The sequence below is a fragment of the Oryctolagus cuniculus genome, chromosome 13 (genome assembly GCF_051225735.1).
Source record: "Oryctolagus cuniculus isolate XC-2025 breed Fujian yellow rabbit chromosome 13, ASM5122573v1, whole genome shotgun sequence".
Classification (NCBI taxonomy): Eukaryota; Metazoa; Chordata; class Mammalia; order Lagomorpha; family Leporidae; genus Oryctolagus; species Oryctolagus cuniculus.
Window position 1 is genome coordinate 72359747 of NC_142879.1, and position 16236 is coordinate 72375982.

The 16236-nt window shown below is 42.2% G+C and overlaps 1 protein-coding gene and 1 long non-coding RNA gene across 41 annotated transcripts in view; one reads left to right on the forward strand and one right to left on the reverse strand.

The window, feature by feature from the left end:
• CELF2 (CUGBP Elav-like family member 2) overlaps window positions 1–16236 on the reverse strand; it is a 939267-nt gene that overhangs the window by 216682 nt on the left and 706349 nt on the right. The window lies entirely within an intron of this gene.
• LOC149122666 (uncharacterized) lies at window positions 1313–15206 on the forward strand. Its single transcript, XR_016219138.1, has 2 exons — window positions 1313–4203; window positions 4565–15206. It is a non-coding gene; the product is annotated as an uncharacterized LOC149122666 (long non-coding RNA).

Consider the following 16236-nt stretch of genomic DNA (forward strand, 5'->3'; position numbering starts at 1 on the left):
CCAATAAACAGCAGTTGCAGAGGAGTAAAATTCTATAACCATTCCTGTCATCATTTCAAGGCCTTTTTTATGGAAATTGTTATGTTCTGTTTCAGTACAGTTTCACACTGTGGTGATTTTATCCAAATTATTATTATTTTAACATGCTACAAAGAACATTTGAGTTTCTAAAAGTTGCACTGAAGAAATACAATTGATCCAGTATTAATTTTTTTTCAATTGAGTTTCATCTCATTTAAATCTGTTCCTCACCCCATTTATGCTGAGGTTTTAACGGACAAAATGTTCACATTATTTTTATTTATCCTAAATTGAACTGGAATATGTACTATGAATTACTAAATGATACATTCTTTTTTTTTTCACTTTTTTTTTTTTTTTTTTGATAGAGTGGACAGTGAGAGAGACAGAGAGAAAGGTCTTCCTTTACCGTTGGTTCACCCTCCAATGGCCGCTGCGGCTGGCGCGCTGTGCCGATCCAAAGCTGGGAGCCAGGTGCTTCTCCTGGTCTCCCATGTGGTGTAGGGCCCAAGCACTTGGGCCATCCTCCACTGTACTCCCGGTCCACAGCAGAAAGCTGGACTGGAAGAGGGCAACCGGGACAGAATCTGGTGCCCCGACCGGGACTAGAACCCGGTGTACCGGCGCCGCAAGGCGGAGGATTAGCCTATTGAGCCATGGCGCCAGCCATAAATGATACATTCTTAAATTTTACACTCTTTTGGATATACATAGTAAGAACATACATTTGAAGCTGGGTTTCAAATTCCAAGATTTGGGACAACTCAAAGAATATGGATAGTTCTCTTTATAAAGTTTACACACTTCCTGAGGTACAAATAGAAATGGTTATTGCAAAAAGGCCAAGAAATCTTGTACTTCATAGAATCTAATTTGTCTTACCTTTTAGGGAAAGCCAAGTGAAGATGTATGCATACTGTGGGCTCTTTTACCTGAATAAATAATGATGATATAATCAGAGCCAGTATTTACTGAGTGATTACTGTATGCCAGGCCTTTGAGTAGGTGCTTCCTGCTATTAAATTATTTAAAATTTTCATATCCCTGTTAGTACTATTACTCAGGCCATTTTATAGATGAGAATATGGAGCCTAAGAAATATAAGTTCATAGCCACACAATGCAGTGAGACCATACAGGAATATGAATTTGTCTGATTCTAAAACTGCAGCTTTTAACCACAGCACTGCACTAACCAGACTCTACCCTTTCGAATATAAGGATCCAACTCCCAACAATGTGTGTTAAATTCAGGGTACTGAAATTTCACAAAAGCCATCCCAGAAGAGCTACCAAGGAGCATTCAAGAGAACATTTCTAACTCATCCTCAACCACTGACCTCTTTAAAAATCCCAAGAGAGGATAGACCAGTCTTCTTTGGAAAGTCAACTTACAGCAAACTCCAACATTTCAAACGATCAATAGCTAATAACTATGCATTTTGTTTCTAATAACTTTGAGTTGTATCACCCTATTCAGAGATTGTATTTTCCAAGAATGTCTTCTTTCTTCTATTTTTCATGTATGGATACGTATGCATACACACATATACATGCACACACACACAGGTACTTTCAAATTTCAAGGAAAATGGAATTAAAAGATAAATTTATTTTGTGCCAAAAATATCTTGAAATCCATGTTTACAAAGGGTTTTCAAAAAAGTCCATCAAAATCTATATTATGAGAACCACACACGGATTTCAAAAATTTCTGCACCAAAATAAAGTTACGTTAATTCCATTTCCAGAAACTTTTTGAAGTACCCACATATATATAAATGTACACATGTATACACTCATCCATGTTTGCCATATATAAATATACACATACATATGTATCCAAAATTAGAGAGCATTTTGAAAATGAAAAAAGAAGCCTGCCCAGTCCTCTACATAATTAGGCAATTAACCTTTGTTTTATGGTTGGATAACAGTAAGTCAGTATTATATGTTATCTAAAACAGAAGTAGACTCTATTTCAAAAATTTCAAATATTCTACAAAAGCAAGTTGGAACATTTTGAGGGGTATACTTTTTTTTTTTTTTTGACAGAGTAAGAGAGAGAGACAGAGAAAAAGTCTTCCTTTTCCGTTGGTTCACCCCACAAATGGCCACTGCAGCTGGCGTGCTGCGCCGATCCGAAGCCAGGAGCCAGGTGCTTCCTCCTGGTCTCCATGCGGGTGCAGGGCCCAAGCACTTGGGCCATCCTCCACTGCACTCCCTAGCCACAGCAGAGAGCTGGACTGGAAGAGGAGCAACCGGGACAGAATCCGGAGCCCCAACCGGGACTAGAACCCGGGGTGCCGGTGCCACAGGCGGAGGATTAGCCAAGTGAGCCGCGGCGCTGGCTGGGATATACTTCTTTACGTGATAAATTTTTAAGACAACAAAATAATAAAAGCAATACAGAATCAGGATTGAGAAAAATCTGATAGAACTACAAGAAGGAAAGAGCAACATCTAAACACTGATAGATACTGTTAGTTTCATTCATGTAGCACGTAATATTGTCTTAGAATGTGGTATTTTTAATGTTGCACTCAATTATCTGACTTCTCTACTATGGTTTAACTTTTCATTTGCAAACAGGATATTTAAATTCTCAGAGCCCAGGAACTATGTTCTATTCTCTATCATCTCAGGTGTTCAGTATAGCATCCTTCTCCAAGGAACTGAATAAGTATGTGCTAATTGGCCAACTGATTGAAAATGTCAGCTCCAGGTTTTCAGGCACTTCTGCGAACCTTAAAATTCAAGTCTGAGTTACGATTGGAAAGTAGCATAGCATATTCAGGTTCCACATCTGTTTTTGTGCATATCTCTATTCCCAGCATCTAGCAAAGCGCCAGCACATTACACACCATCAATAAATGTTTGACATACCTATTCTCTAAGGATAAAAAGTCACCTGGGAGTTTGGCAGAACTTCAAATTCCCAGGCTCCACCTCCAGAGGATTTATTTCCATAGGCCTAGAGAGAGATCCTGGAATCTGTACTCTCTGTCCCAAGTGACACTGATACTTTTAGACCTCAGACTACATTTTGACAAGTGCTAACCATTCCATCTGCTGTAAGAACTTTTGGAAAAGTTCCTTGGTCAGGGCAATCCATGTTATTTGATCAAAATGCATGAGCATAGTAATGACCAATTTTATAAAAAGATTAAGTACTAAGTGTGCAGCAGCTGAGAGTACCCCTTTCTTGATAACTTAGGATTGCTACGCCCTCTTGAGTAGGAGGCATGAATATATGCCTATTTAGAATATTTCTTAGAAAAACTAGGGGTTTTTGTGTAGCATATTTCATGGGCATTGATAAACTTATTTTAATTTTTCAAGATCGTTTTGCTAAGTCTTGAATAAAGTGGAGTCAAGTCAGAAGAAATATTTCCATAATGAGAGGGCAATGTTTTTTGACAAATTGAAAGAAACAAAATGCATGGGCCATTTACTTAGTTTGAGACTCTGACCTCTGCAATTTCACATCATGTATGAAAAAAAACAAAACATGCTAGGGAAAGGAGAAATTGTTAAGAAGAGGTGGACAGGTTAATATAAAGGGTGCATGTAAATTATCTTAAAACAAATGCAGGGACCTCAACAGCACTGTAGGAGAAATCTTAGTAAGTCAAGAAAGGGTACAGCACATGTGGGGAGCAACTCGGACTAGGCTAAGTTACTGGAATTAAGACTTATTCTATGCATCTGCTCTCCCACAATATGGCGCTGGGAGAGGAGGAAACAACTTTTACACAGCTGCCTCCAGTTCGACCAATGACCTGCAGGAGCTGATCCTGCTCCTGATTGGAGGAGAGCAGCGTGCTCGGCGTGTGGGTAGCAGAGTTGGGATTGGTGGAAGAGGACTATAAAGGAGGAGAGAGACAACATGCACCAGGAACATCTAAGGGGAACATCTGAGCAGCCCCCAAGAGAGCCGGCCGGCGGTGTGCCGCTCCCCCACGGAAGTGGGGAAAGTGGCAGGGGGGCCCACCCCTCCACGGAGGTGGAGGGACGGCAGCCAACCCGGGAAGAACCAGCAGCAAACCCGGGGAGGGCCAAGCAGACAAAAGAACAGCGTAGGGTCCTGTGTTGTTCCTCCGCGAAGAGGGGGAGCGACAAGCACAGTGTCTCAGCACATTATGCCAGAACTGGATTAAAGGTGCAGGGTCCCAGGTCTCAGGTTTGTCTTCCTCCTCTCACAGTAAGGTTTAACACTGCAGAATCAGTGGATATAAGACTAACCTTTAAGGATTCTGTGGAGCTACAGAAAGTGCCATTTGAGGACATATGAGCACCTAAGATTTCACACAGCACTGTTGTTAGACTGTGTGATTTGGGTGTTGCTCCCTCAAACCAGCAGCCATGGGTATCTCAATCATTTAAAAGGGAAGTGTTCCCATCCAAATTACAGACAGGTGACCTCTCAGGTTTACCAGGTTTCCTGCCGTTTCCCATTAGGGGAGTCCACGGAAGGGTGGAGGTTGAGGAAAGGTAGGCTCCCCATGTGTTCTGATTCTCCCCCTGCCTGTCCTGCTTTTCAGACCCTACTGCCAATCAGAAGCACTAATCCTCACAAGCATTCACGCATTCAGTCATGCAACCGGTACTTCACTGAAGGACACTCTTCAAGGTGCTGGAGATACTGCTGAGCAAGAGATGCACAGAACAGCCTTACCAAGGAAGACAGACCCAGTCTTGGGTACCTACAAGACTGATGAGTGCTGTGGGGAAAAACAGCCTGGGTGCCACTTCTAGTCCCGGCTGCTCCGCTTCTGATCCAGCTCTTTGCTATGGCCTGGGAAAGCCGTGGAGGATGGCCCAGGTCCTTGGGCCCCTGCACCTGTGTGGGAGACCCCGAGGAGGCTCCTGACTTCAGATTGGATCAACCCAGCTCGGGCCGTTGCAGACATTTGGGGAGTGAACCATTGGCTGGAAGACCTCTCTGTCTCTCCCCATCTCTCTCTCTCTGTCTCTCTCTCTCTCTCTCTCAATCTCAATCTCTAACTCTGCCTCTCAAATAAAATCTTTAAAAAAATAAAAAAGATGGTAAGTGGAGACCATAAGTGAAGCAAAGGCTACAGGTGTGCAGGGTGGGGAACAGTTTCCAACAGGAAGTTCCTGGGCCCTTTAGAGATTCACAAAGATGGGTTAAGGATACTCACTAACAGGAGTATTTCAGGTGAGTATTAACTTAGATGACATAGATGTATTGGTCAGGTTTAATACATATTATTTCCATTTGTTTTTAAGTATTATGTGTGTGCTTCTGTTATCAACATATTTCCTATATTGTACACTGATGTATAAGACTCCTTTACAACTGCCATGACTGTTACTCTCATTAACTGCTGTTATCACACAAGCCTCTAAACTGAAATGTCAAAAATCTTGTATTTTTATTGTTCTTTAGTGTCCCCAAGCATAGCCTGTTGGATCAATAAATCAGTATTTCAATGTGGGAGGGAGACAGGGACTGACATTAGAATGGGGGTCGGGTCACTTCCTCTGACCTAAGGTGAGAAAGCTAGGTTCCTGACATATGTTAATACATCTGTCAATTTCTAGACTCAAAAGTCCTGTTCCATTGCTTGGCTCTCCTCCTCTCCAGTGGTTCCTCAAGCACTCAAGCATCTCTTTAGTGGGGAACAGGTACAGTTGCCTTCTTTCCAATACTTTGACTTTCCTGCTTTCTAGTTCATGATAGATCACTGAAATTCTAAAGTAACTCTACATGAAGTATACATGAGAGTTGACCCAACACTTCTGCCATATTTTTTAACTTCTGGTAACAAATAACCAGTGCTTCCTCTTAAGTTACTCTAAGATATTTATTTATCCAGATTTTTTAAGATTTATTTTATTTATTCAAAGAGTTACAAAGGTAGAGACGGAGAGAGGTCTTCCATCTGCTGGTTCACTCTCCAAATGGCCACAATGGCCATAGCTGGGCAGATCCAAAGCCAGGAGGCCAGAGCTTCTTTTGGGTCTCCCACATGGGTGCTACGTAAAGGCCTAAGGGACCATTTGGCCGCCTTGTTCTTCTGTTTCCTATGATGCCCTTTAGACATGTGATTGGATAACATGATGTCATTTTTTTCTCCTAGGCAGGCATTTAGCATTGCTTTTCATTTAAGTCCTTTGCTGGTGGAGTGATTTTGCTGCTGTCAGAATGCATTATGGATATTAGATCTTGAATGAGTTGTAACTTTCTGCAATTGAAAATTTATAACACAAAGACAATTTCATTGGGCCCTGTCATTGTTTAATACGGTCTCTTGAGTATCAGGATCTTGTTGATTTCCAGGGCTTTAACTTTATTGCCCACATTTGCCGAATTATGATAGTGGCTTGTTTTTATTCCTTGGTTGTCTTCTTAGGCCTGTTTAGCCTTGAACTTAACTGCCATAAGGTGTATGTCCTTATTACCATCCCACGACAGTTTACTCTTGTACCCAGGTCTTTTGCTCTCTGTAATGTACTTGTAAAAACTGGTACAAATGGAGAGGGTAGTCATTAAAACCTACCTAGACGCTTATTTTAAATATTAGATCTTTAGCAAGAAGCAATTCTGGAGCAAGAAGGAACAATGCTAATCTTTGTTTTCTCTTCCTTATTCTTGACTACACACTGGTGGACATGTTTAATTGGTAGTGAAATTCTTACAAACAAAGCAGAAGAGAATAAGGCAAGGAACTTGGATGATACCACTGGGTAGCCTGAGGAGAGCCACTGGACACCCATGTACACACAGATATAAACTACAGCATCTATTTTAAAAGACTTGAATAATCACTACTCTTCCTTTTTTATTTTTTACAATATTATAGTTTAATCCATAAATGTAAGACTTAATATCCACTCAATACTATAAATTGCTATGAATTTTCCCTGTGAAATAATAGAAACCTGATTTTTTTTCACCAAAACATAATTTGCAGCACAGCTTATTTTGATCAACCAGTTGCAAAACTAGGTCCCTGGGCTTTTTTTTTTTTTTTTTGACAGAGTTAGACAGTGAGAGGGAGACAGAGAGAGAAAGGTCTTCCTACTGTTGGTTCACCCCCCAAATGGCTGCTATGGCCGGTGCGCTGCGCTGATCCGAAGCCAGGAGCCAGGTGCTTCCTCCTAGTCTCCCATGCGGGTGCAGGGCCCAAGCACTTGGGCCATCCTCCACTGCCTTCCTGGGCCACAGCAGAGAGCTGGACTTAAAGAGGAGCAACCGGTACAGAATCCGGCGCCCCAACCGGGACTAGAACCTGGGGTACCAGCGCTGCAGGCGGAGGATTAGCCTAGTGAGCCGTGGCGCCGGCAGGGCTAACTTTTTAGTGATATTTCCTTTGCCAGTTTCTCCTCATGCCCTGAAAAAATCACTAACGCAATTTATTTCTGAGAGACAGTTATCTGCAAAGAAAACTATATATAATAGTTTTTTTCTTCCTAGTCATTTTAATAATAGTGATGATTGTGGCCACAACATAGCTCAGAATAACTCATGCTGCTTCATGGATCCATACTACAGTAGTGAAAAGACTTTAGTAGAGGCCTGTGATTGGTAAGTGGTAAAAGATTCTTTGTCCACAAATTTGCAGGGCTTGTTATTTAAGATCTTTGGATCTTACAAACTGGTTATGAGACTGGGGTGAAAGTCAGCCTTCAGAACATGCTTATGAAGTACAGGATAGCCCAGCTGAATCTTTTCTCAGTTAGGATGATAAATCCCAGAGCTTAAAACCAGACAGCAGCAAAATTACCAAAAAATGTCCTGGCACCCTTTCTCTGGTGACAAAGTATACCAGGGTCATAATGAGTCCCAGGAGTCCTCATGCTTCTTGGCACAGAGCATCATCCATGAAATTAAGTATATGAGAGCTGACTTCCTTTATGACATACTTAAGGGCACTGTGATCTTGGAAATTGTCTTCTTGTTGTTAGGCCTTTAAGGCATCCCATCAACGCTATCGTCAATTACTCAATTACCATCCTGCTGGGGCCAGCATTGTAGCACAGTGGGTTCAGCTGCCATTTGCAACACTGGCATCCCTTACTGGAGAACTGGTTCCAGACTCAAATACTCTGCTTCTGATCCAGCTTCCTGATAATGTGCCTGGGAAGGCAGCAGCAGATGAGCCAAGTACTTGAGACCCAGCCACTCACACAGGAGATCAGGTCAGGGTTCCTAATTCCTGGTTTCAGCTTAGCCTGACTCGGATCTTGCAGACACCTGGGGGAGTGAACCAGCAGATGGAAGCGATTTCTCCGCTGCCCTGCCTTTCAAATAAACAAATTTTTCACACCCTGAGTTTAAGAAGTAAAATAACCCAACTTTCAAATTAAATTTTTATGAAGTGTTTTCGGTACAACAATAACTTGATTTATTTTACATTAGTTCTTGGTTAAAACCACAAGTTACATGAAACAACAGTGGAGTTCACCTTGCATGACGTGACAAATGTTTCTGTTTATAAGCCAAAACCACTCACGGGGTTTCTTATATTTCTAATATTGGATGGTTTACCTTTCTCTACATCTAGCTGTATATAAACTAGTGATGAAAATTTCTAATATCCAACTGTGTATAAACTGGTAGCAAAAAGGTAAAGCATAAAAAAGGGATTCTGACATTTAAGACTAGTAAGAGCCTAGTTTTAATAATATTCATTCATCTACCACTTAATAGCTTAATATATACTACTATAGATATTACCAATGCATTACATTTTGTATATCAACAGTACTGATGTGGACACACAGGGGAAAATTGAAAAAAAATTTTAAATATACAACATGTTTGCATTTTTAGAAAATGGAGAAGATTAAACTTGCATCCTGATACAACTACAAACACCCACACAGATATTTACGTGTACTTGTATATAGAATGCTGTCTTGGACATTTCTGGTGCTATTTCAATCTCCCTTCTTACTCCATTTGCTTACTACTATAATCCATTTCCAATGATTGTAGTATTTAGGTAGGTATACTGGCCCATTCTTGACATCTTAAAATGTTAAATGCAGACATGTGTAAGAGATAAAGAAGGAAACGCCTAATAGATAAACAGGGTGACAGGTGATTCTAAAAGGATTCAGGACTCCTTTGTTACCTGTGAGAGGGGCTGAGGTTGTGTTGCCGTGGGTTAAGCTGCTGCCTGTGATGCTGGTATCCTGTATCAGAGTGCCATTTGAGTCTTGGCTGCTCTGCTCTGATCCAACTCCAAACTAATACACCTAGGAGAGCAGTCAAAGACGGCCCAAGTATTTGGGCCCCTGCCACCTGTGTGAGAGACCAGGGTTGAGTTCCTGGCTCCTGGTTTCATCCACTGGCTTACTCTCCAAATTCCTTTACCAGCAGGGGCTCGGCCAGGCTGAAGCCCAGAGCCTGGAACTCTACCTGGGTCTCCCATGTGGATAACAGGGACTCAAGCACTGAAGCCCTCATCTGCTACTTCTCAGGCTCATTAGCAGGAAGCTGGACTGGAAGCAGAGAAGCCAGTATCTGAACCAGGCACTCTGGCATGGGTTGAGGTGTTCCAAGTCAGGGCTTAGACTCGCTTTTGCCACGATGCTTTCCCCTGGTCACTGTTTCCTTCTGTGGTTACTCAAAAGAGGTGGAAAGTAGCTCAAGCCACCACTGTCGCAGGATTTACTATTTTGTCAAGTGGACAGAAAGATCTTTTCATGAGTGACGGCAAGGAAATTTGAGGAAATATACTGAAAATTATGAGTGTGTGTTGACAGAGAAATCAGATGGATGCTTTATGGTGGTAGAAGTCACACAAACCCAAAGGCTGAGATTTTAAAAACAGGAAATTTAGAGTAAGCACAGAGTATTACTCTCTTTGAAAAATAGCAGACATATAAATTAAGTTGCCAAGGAAGACATCAAAAACAAACAGTATAAATGAGTTTTAGGAGACAAGAAGACACTTTAATGGGGGCAGCAGGGATTTAAGGCTGTAGTGACAAAGTAAGGAGCTGGGGTAGCAAAACTGAGAGGTGACAGGCAGCGTGACAAAATGGAACCATCACTATTTTAATAGCATCGACTCTGGACTATTGTGCCATTTTGGAGTAACTTAAAATGAAGAAAGCACATTATTAGATACTAGATCATCGGTTTATTAAAAAAGGGAGCGAATGGAGAGATTGAATCCCCTCAAGGGGGGAGTATTTTCAAAATTCAGTTGTGAAGGTTGAGTTATCTTGTCTGAGCCATTCGGGTGCTTATGTGAAACTCACATTTTTTATTCTTTATCAAATTACCCATCCTAAACCTGCCTTATCAATGTATCCTACTTGGTCAGGGCTTTACACAGCAGCTATACAACAAATAACAAAGGTCAACAAATAATCCTGATTTCTGGCTTGCAAAAGTTTAGATTTATGTCTAAGCAAATTAATTTTATAGCCAACAAGAGAAGTGATTATTCTCTCACTCTCTGAGCTCAGGAGTTTGGTTTGTGCAGCACGTGCTGCTTAATGATCTGCTCTCAGCTGGGGCCCAGAGGTCCTCACACTACATTTGTCTAAGTTCTTGGCCGTTTCCACCACAGCTCGGGTCAATTTCATAAGAGAGCCTATTGAACCTGAAACCATCATACTTAATGGTCCAGCTAAGTAGTTCCTATTAGAAAGGAAGTCATGTAGATGAAGTAAATAGTAAAATAACACCACATAATAAGGGGAGAAAGTCTGCTTTATGCCCACTTGTGATCTACCTTTTTTTTTTTTAAAGATTTATTTGAAAGTCAGAATTACACAGAGAAAGAAGGAGAGGCAGAGAGAGAGAGAGGTCTTCATCTGGTGGTTCACTCCCCAGATGGCCACAATGGACGGAGCTGCACCGATCCGAAGTCAGGAGCCAGGAGTTTCCTCCGGGTCTCCCACACGGGTGCAGGGGCCCAAGCACTTGGGCCATTTTGCACTGCTTTCCCAGGCCATAGCAGAGAGCTGGATTGGAAGTGGAGCAGCCAGGACTCGAATCAGTGTCCATATGGGATGCTGGCACTGCAAATGGCAGCTTTTACCCATTACACCACAGTGCCGGCCCCTATCTGTTGTTTTAAGGAACAGAATTTTGGTCAGCGTTTTCCTCCTCCAACCCAGTCTGCAAGAAACAAACTCATATAATTTTTTTAAAATGAGTGCTTGTCAATCACAGTAAACTATTATGTGTCTCAAAGCTAAAGAAAGTAATTAGAATTTATGAATACATATCCAAAGAATTTCCAAATTTTCGTACATCTTTTGAAATTTTATATTTAGGGGCTGGTACTGTGGTGTAGCGGGTTAAGCCCTGTCTGAAGCACCAACATCCCATATAGATGCCAGTGTGAATCCCAGCCGCTCCACTTCCAATCGAGCTCCTTGTTAATGTGCTTGGGAAAACAACAGAGGATGGCCCAAGTGTGTGGGTCCCCAGACCCATGTGGGAGACATGGATGAGGCTCCTGATTTCAGCCTGGCTGAGCCCTGGCCATTACAGCAATTTGGTGAGTGAACCTGCAGATGGAAGATTTCTCTGTCTCTGCCTCTCTCTCTCCCTTGCTGTAACTCTTCCAAATAAACAAACAAATCTTAAAAAAAAAAAAAAAAAGAAATATCACATTTAAAACCAGGGACCTTGAATGTTCTATGTAACTCTATAAAGGAAATATAATGGTATATATATTGTAGTATGGTATGTAAGTTTTGTATATCCAGAACTTACTCCAGTGGCTGGCACACAGCAGGCATTAAGATACATGCAGAATGAATGAATGAATAAATGATGAGAATGCTTCATTCAACTTCCTATTCACCTGACTAAATGATCACTAATTTTTGGAAATCTCTCAACATTGCCACTTATTATGCTTTAAAACGCTGGGTTTTTTGGTTAGATATTGAAAACACAGAAATGAATTATACACATATTTGTACTGCAATTTTTCTTCAGCTAAGCAACTTTTATCCCTCCCCATATCTGTCTATATTAGGAATAAGGAAGCCAGGTGATATCCTTTTATCAAACAGGTATAAAAACTGTTGGAACCAATCTCATTTCACAAGAAAGTCACCAGGAAAAACAAGCACGCCTACCTTAAGTGGGAGTACGTACAAATATAAACAAATACCATTTTAATCCTTCAATATTGAGAAAGACATCAGAGAGAAGATACGGGGCCGGGGCGGGGGGGACACATGGGTATTCATAATTTCACACACATTAGAGTTCGGATCTTTTTCCTTTTCTTTCAGCTTAGTCAGAAGGAGTTCACCAGATTGCGATCTATCAATGAACTTGTTACTGGAGAAGGCTAGCCGCCGTACAGCGTGACAAGTGCAGCACATTTTTTTCTGTGAAGATAAAGCACCTCCCAGTATGCTGCAATTACTACAGCATGGAGTTGAGCTCCGGAGATCTTTCCAACGTCACAGAGTAGGGTCACCACATATTTTACTTTTAAAATTTATTTATTTTGAATGTCAGAGTTATGAGGGTGGGGGATGGAGAGATGGGGGAAGAGAGAGAGAGAGAGAATATCTTCCCTCCCTTGGTTCACAACAGTCAATGCTGGGCCAAGCCAAAACCAGGAGCTCCATCCAGGTCTCCCATGTGGGTGGCAGGGAACCTAAGACTTGGGCTATCTTCTGCTCCCTTTCCTAGACCATCAGCAGGGAGCTGGATTGGAAGTGGAACAGCCAGCACTCAAACTGGTGTTCATATGGGATGCTGGCATCGCAGGTAGCGGCTTTACCGACTACAACATGACACTGGCCCCATCACCAAATTCCTACCTTTCATCACCTATCGAAACCCTGTTTCAGGGGTAGACATTTGGCCTAGCAGGTAAGATGCCACTTAGGATGTCCATAGAACCAGACAGGAACCAGAGCTTCGACAGGGCATGCCAGCACCACAATGAAGACCCCTCAATTTTTTTTTTTTTTAATTAAAAATCTTTGCCTCAGAATGGGGATTTCCACACAATACTGAGTAAGTTATCAGAGTCATGGCTAAGCTTTCTTTGGTCTATTCCTCACAACTTCTTTTTCATGTATGATATAGTCTCAATTTTATAGTGGCTAAAGGAGAAGGAAATAGTGCCAAAAATGGCAGGCAGGATTGGGCCAGGCCAAAGCAAGGAGCCAGGAGCTTCATCCAGGTCTCTCACATGGGTCCTGAGGCCCAAACACTTAGGCCATCTTTTGCAGCTTTTCTCAGGCCATTAGCAGGGAACAGAATAGGAAGTGGAGCAGCCGAGCCTTGAACTGGCACTCATATGGGATGTTGGGGCTGCAGGTGGCAGCTTAATTCACTATGCCATAAGGCCAGCCCCAACATTTTCTTTTTTCTTTCTTTTTCCCCACTTTAGGGGCATTGCTATGTTTCAATGTCCTGAAACTCATGTTGAAACTCATGTTAATCTCCAATGCAACAGTGTTGACAGGTGAGAACCTTTAAGAGGTGATTAGTTCAAGGTGGCACCGCTTCCTAAATGGATTAAGGCTATTACAGCAGCAGAGTAGATTAGTTATCTATCTCAGGTGTGGGCTCCGGATAACAATGCCTAACTCTCCTCTGTCTTTCGTGCACTCACTTGCCCGTCTGGCATGTTAGGACCTGGTCCAGAGTTCCTTGTTAAACGCCGTCATCACATTCTTGGACTTCCCAGCCCGCAGAACTATAAGTCGAATAAACTTCCCTTCTTTAGGTTCTGCAGTTTGTGGTATTGTGACAGCATCAGTAAACAGACGAAGTCAGGAACTGATATTCAAAACTGTAAATGTTGGTCCCAGATACTGCAGCTATGAAATCAGCTGTCAGCATAGACGCTCTACCTCCTTCTCCAGGAGGCTTCCTGCGACCCCTGTCCCCCCCTTTCACTGGAACACCTGCCCCAACACACTCCCATAGATCAGCTATGGACAGCCAGAACAGCAACTTCAAACTCCTTGTTTCCTGAACACAAAAATTACTTTGTTACAAAAATTATTTTGTTAGCCTTTGAGCTTGGCCAAAATACTTAATAAGCATAAATAAAGCCTTAGAGATATGCATGAGCTACTTCAAGTCTTTTTTTTTTTGACAGGCAGAGTGGACAGTGAGAGAGAGAGAGAGACAGAGAGAAAGGTCTTCCTTTGCTGTTGGTTCACCCTCCAATGGCTGCCGCGGCCAGCACGCTGCGGCTGGCACACCACGCTGATCCGATGGCAAAAGCCAGGTGCTTCTCCTGGTCTCCCATGGGGTGCAGGGCCCTAGCACCTGGGCCATCCTCCACTGCACTCCCGGGCCACAGCAGAGAGCTGGCCTGGAAGAGGGGCAACTGGGACAGAATCCAGCGCCCCGACCGGGACTAGAACCTGGTGTGCCGGCGCCGCAAGGCGGAGGATTAGCCTAGTGAACCGCAGCGCCGGCTCAAGTCTTTGTATTTAAGAAGCCTCATTTTTCTAAATCTCTAAAAGGAAGGGAAGGGAGGCTCAAATTCTACAATTTTATCAAGCAAGTAAGTTATCAAGCTACTATTTCTGAAGGATGGCTTTTTGAAGACATTCTGAGTCAATGCAAAGAGTTGGCTTTCTATGTTCACTGTTAGAAGGGTATAGCTGGCTGGAAACCAGCAGAGTCCACTGATGCTACCACCATGTTTTAAACAATTTATGAACATCATAAAAGCATTCTTAATTTGGTTTCATATTATATAAAATATATGTCCTTGGATACTAAACTGATCAGTAAGTGGTTTATATAGTTTCTAACTGTTGCAATCATTATTTTTTGAAAGAAGAAGAAGAAAAAGTGAAACTGTAAAGCAAAGCTGTTCTGTGTAGTATTGGGAAAGACAGGACATTGTATTAAGAAATGAACAAAGACATATCCAAGGTCTTGTTGCAGAGATCCAGTTTCAAAAAAAATCACTGCTCCAAATGCCAAACAGTGCTATGCATTGAAAAATATATGTTCCATGCAATGGCTTCTTCTAAACACAATGGAGGACAGAAGAGAAACCAAAGGCAATTTCAGAGATTTAATTTAACTACCTCTAGTGCCCGACTTGCATCTGGAGTGTTCCAGACCCTTTAAGACGGACTCACATTCTGTCATCATTCCAGCTAGGCTATATGGTTATCTGGCAAACACAGACAAAATAAAGGCCCCTCAGCAGTCTGCACAGAGCCCTTCCTTGAGAAGAAAATACCTTCGGTTAAAGACATAATCATGCAGCCAGCGCTGTGGCCTGGCAGGTAAAGCTGCCCATATGGTTGGCGGTTTGAGTCCCAGCTACTCCACTTCCGATCCAGCTCTCTGCTTTGGCCTGGGAAGGCAGTGGAGGATGGCCCAAGTGCTTGGGCCCCTGCACCCATGTGGGAAACCTGGAGGAGGCTCCTGGCTTTGGATGGGCTCAGTTCCAGCTGTTGCAGCCATTTGGGGAGTGAACCAGCAGATGGAAGAACCTCTCTCTCTATCTGTAACTCTGCTTTCCAAATAAATAAATCTTTTTTTTTTAAAGACAATAATTTCTAGTATCCTGTGTCATCACTGCATTTCTCTTAGCATGCTGGGCTCTGTATTCAGCGTAAGCCTTCCCTAAGGACAGTATCTGCAAATGCTGTGAGGGCATCCTTAATGAAGAAACAGACATGTCAAGGACAGCAAGGAAACACACTAGAGTCTCAGCATTGGGCAAGTTTTCTTTATTGTACTAGTCACAATTTTAATTTATGTTCATTTCTGTAATTATGTAATGTGTGCACCTAGTCTGACTACAAGCTCCTGAAGAGCAAGAATCATCTCTGTTCCTGTTCATCTCTGTATCCCCTACACAACCTAGTGCACGGCACATAGTAGGTCCTCAAATATTTGAAGGAGGAAGGGAAGAAACAAAATAAAGGGAGGGGTGGGAAGGACAGCAGCTGGGAGAGAGAAGAATGAGAGGCAGAGAAGGAACTGCAACACTACTTAATGGTTCGGCATTAGAGGAATTTGCTTAATTTCTTTCATGCAAATAGCTCAGGCCTAAAAATGCTCAAACACCTTATATGTGCTATTTATTCACAAGCCCACAGAGAGCGGCTAGCCTCAGAAAACACTAAGATAGGTCTTAAAATTTTATATGAACCATGTAATTGGACCCATCAAGGGAGAAATTGGTTTTCAATGCCTGGAAATTGGTGGGAATTTTATTATTTCTGAATTTGCAAAATAGCATGTAGCTGCAAAAGCCCAATT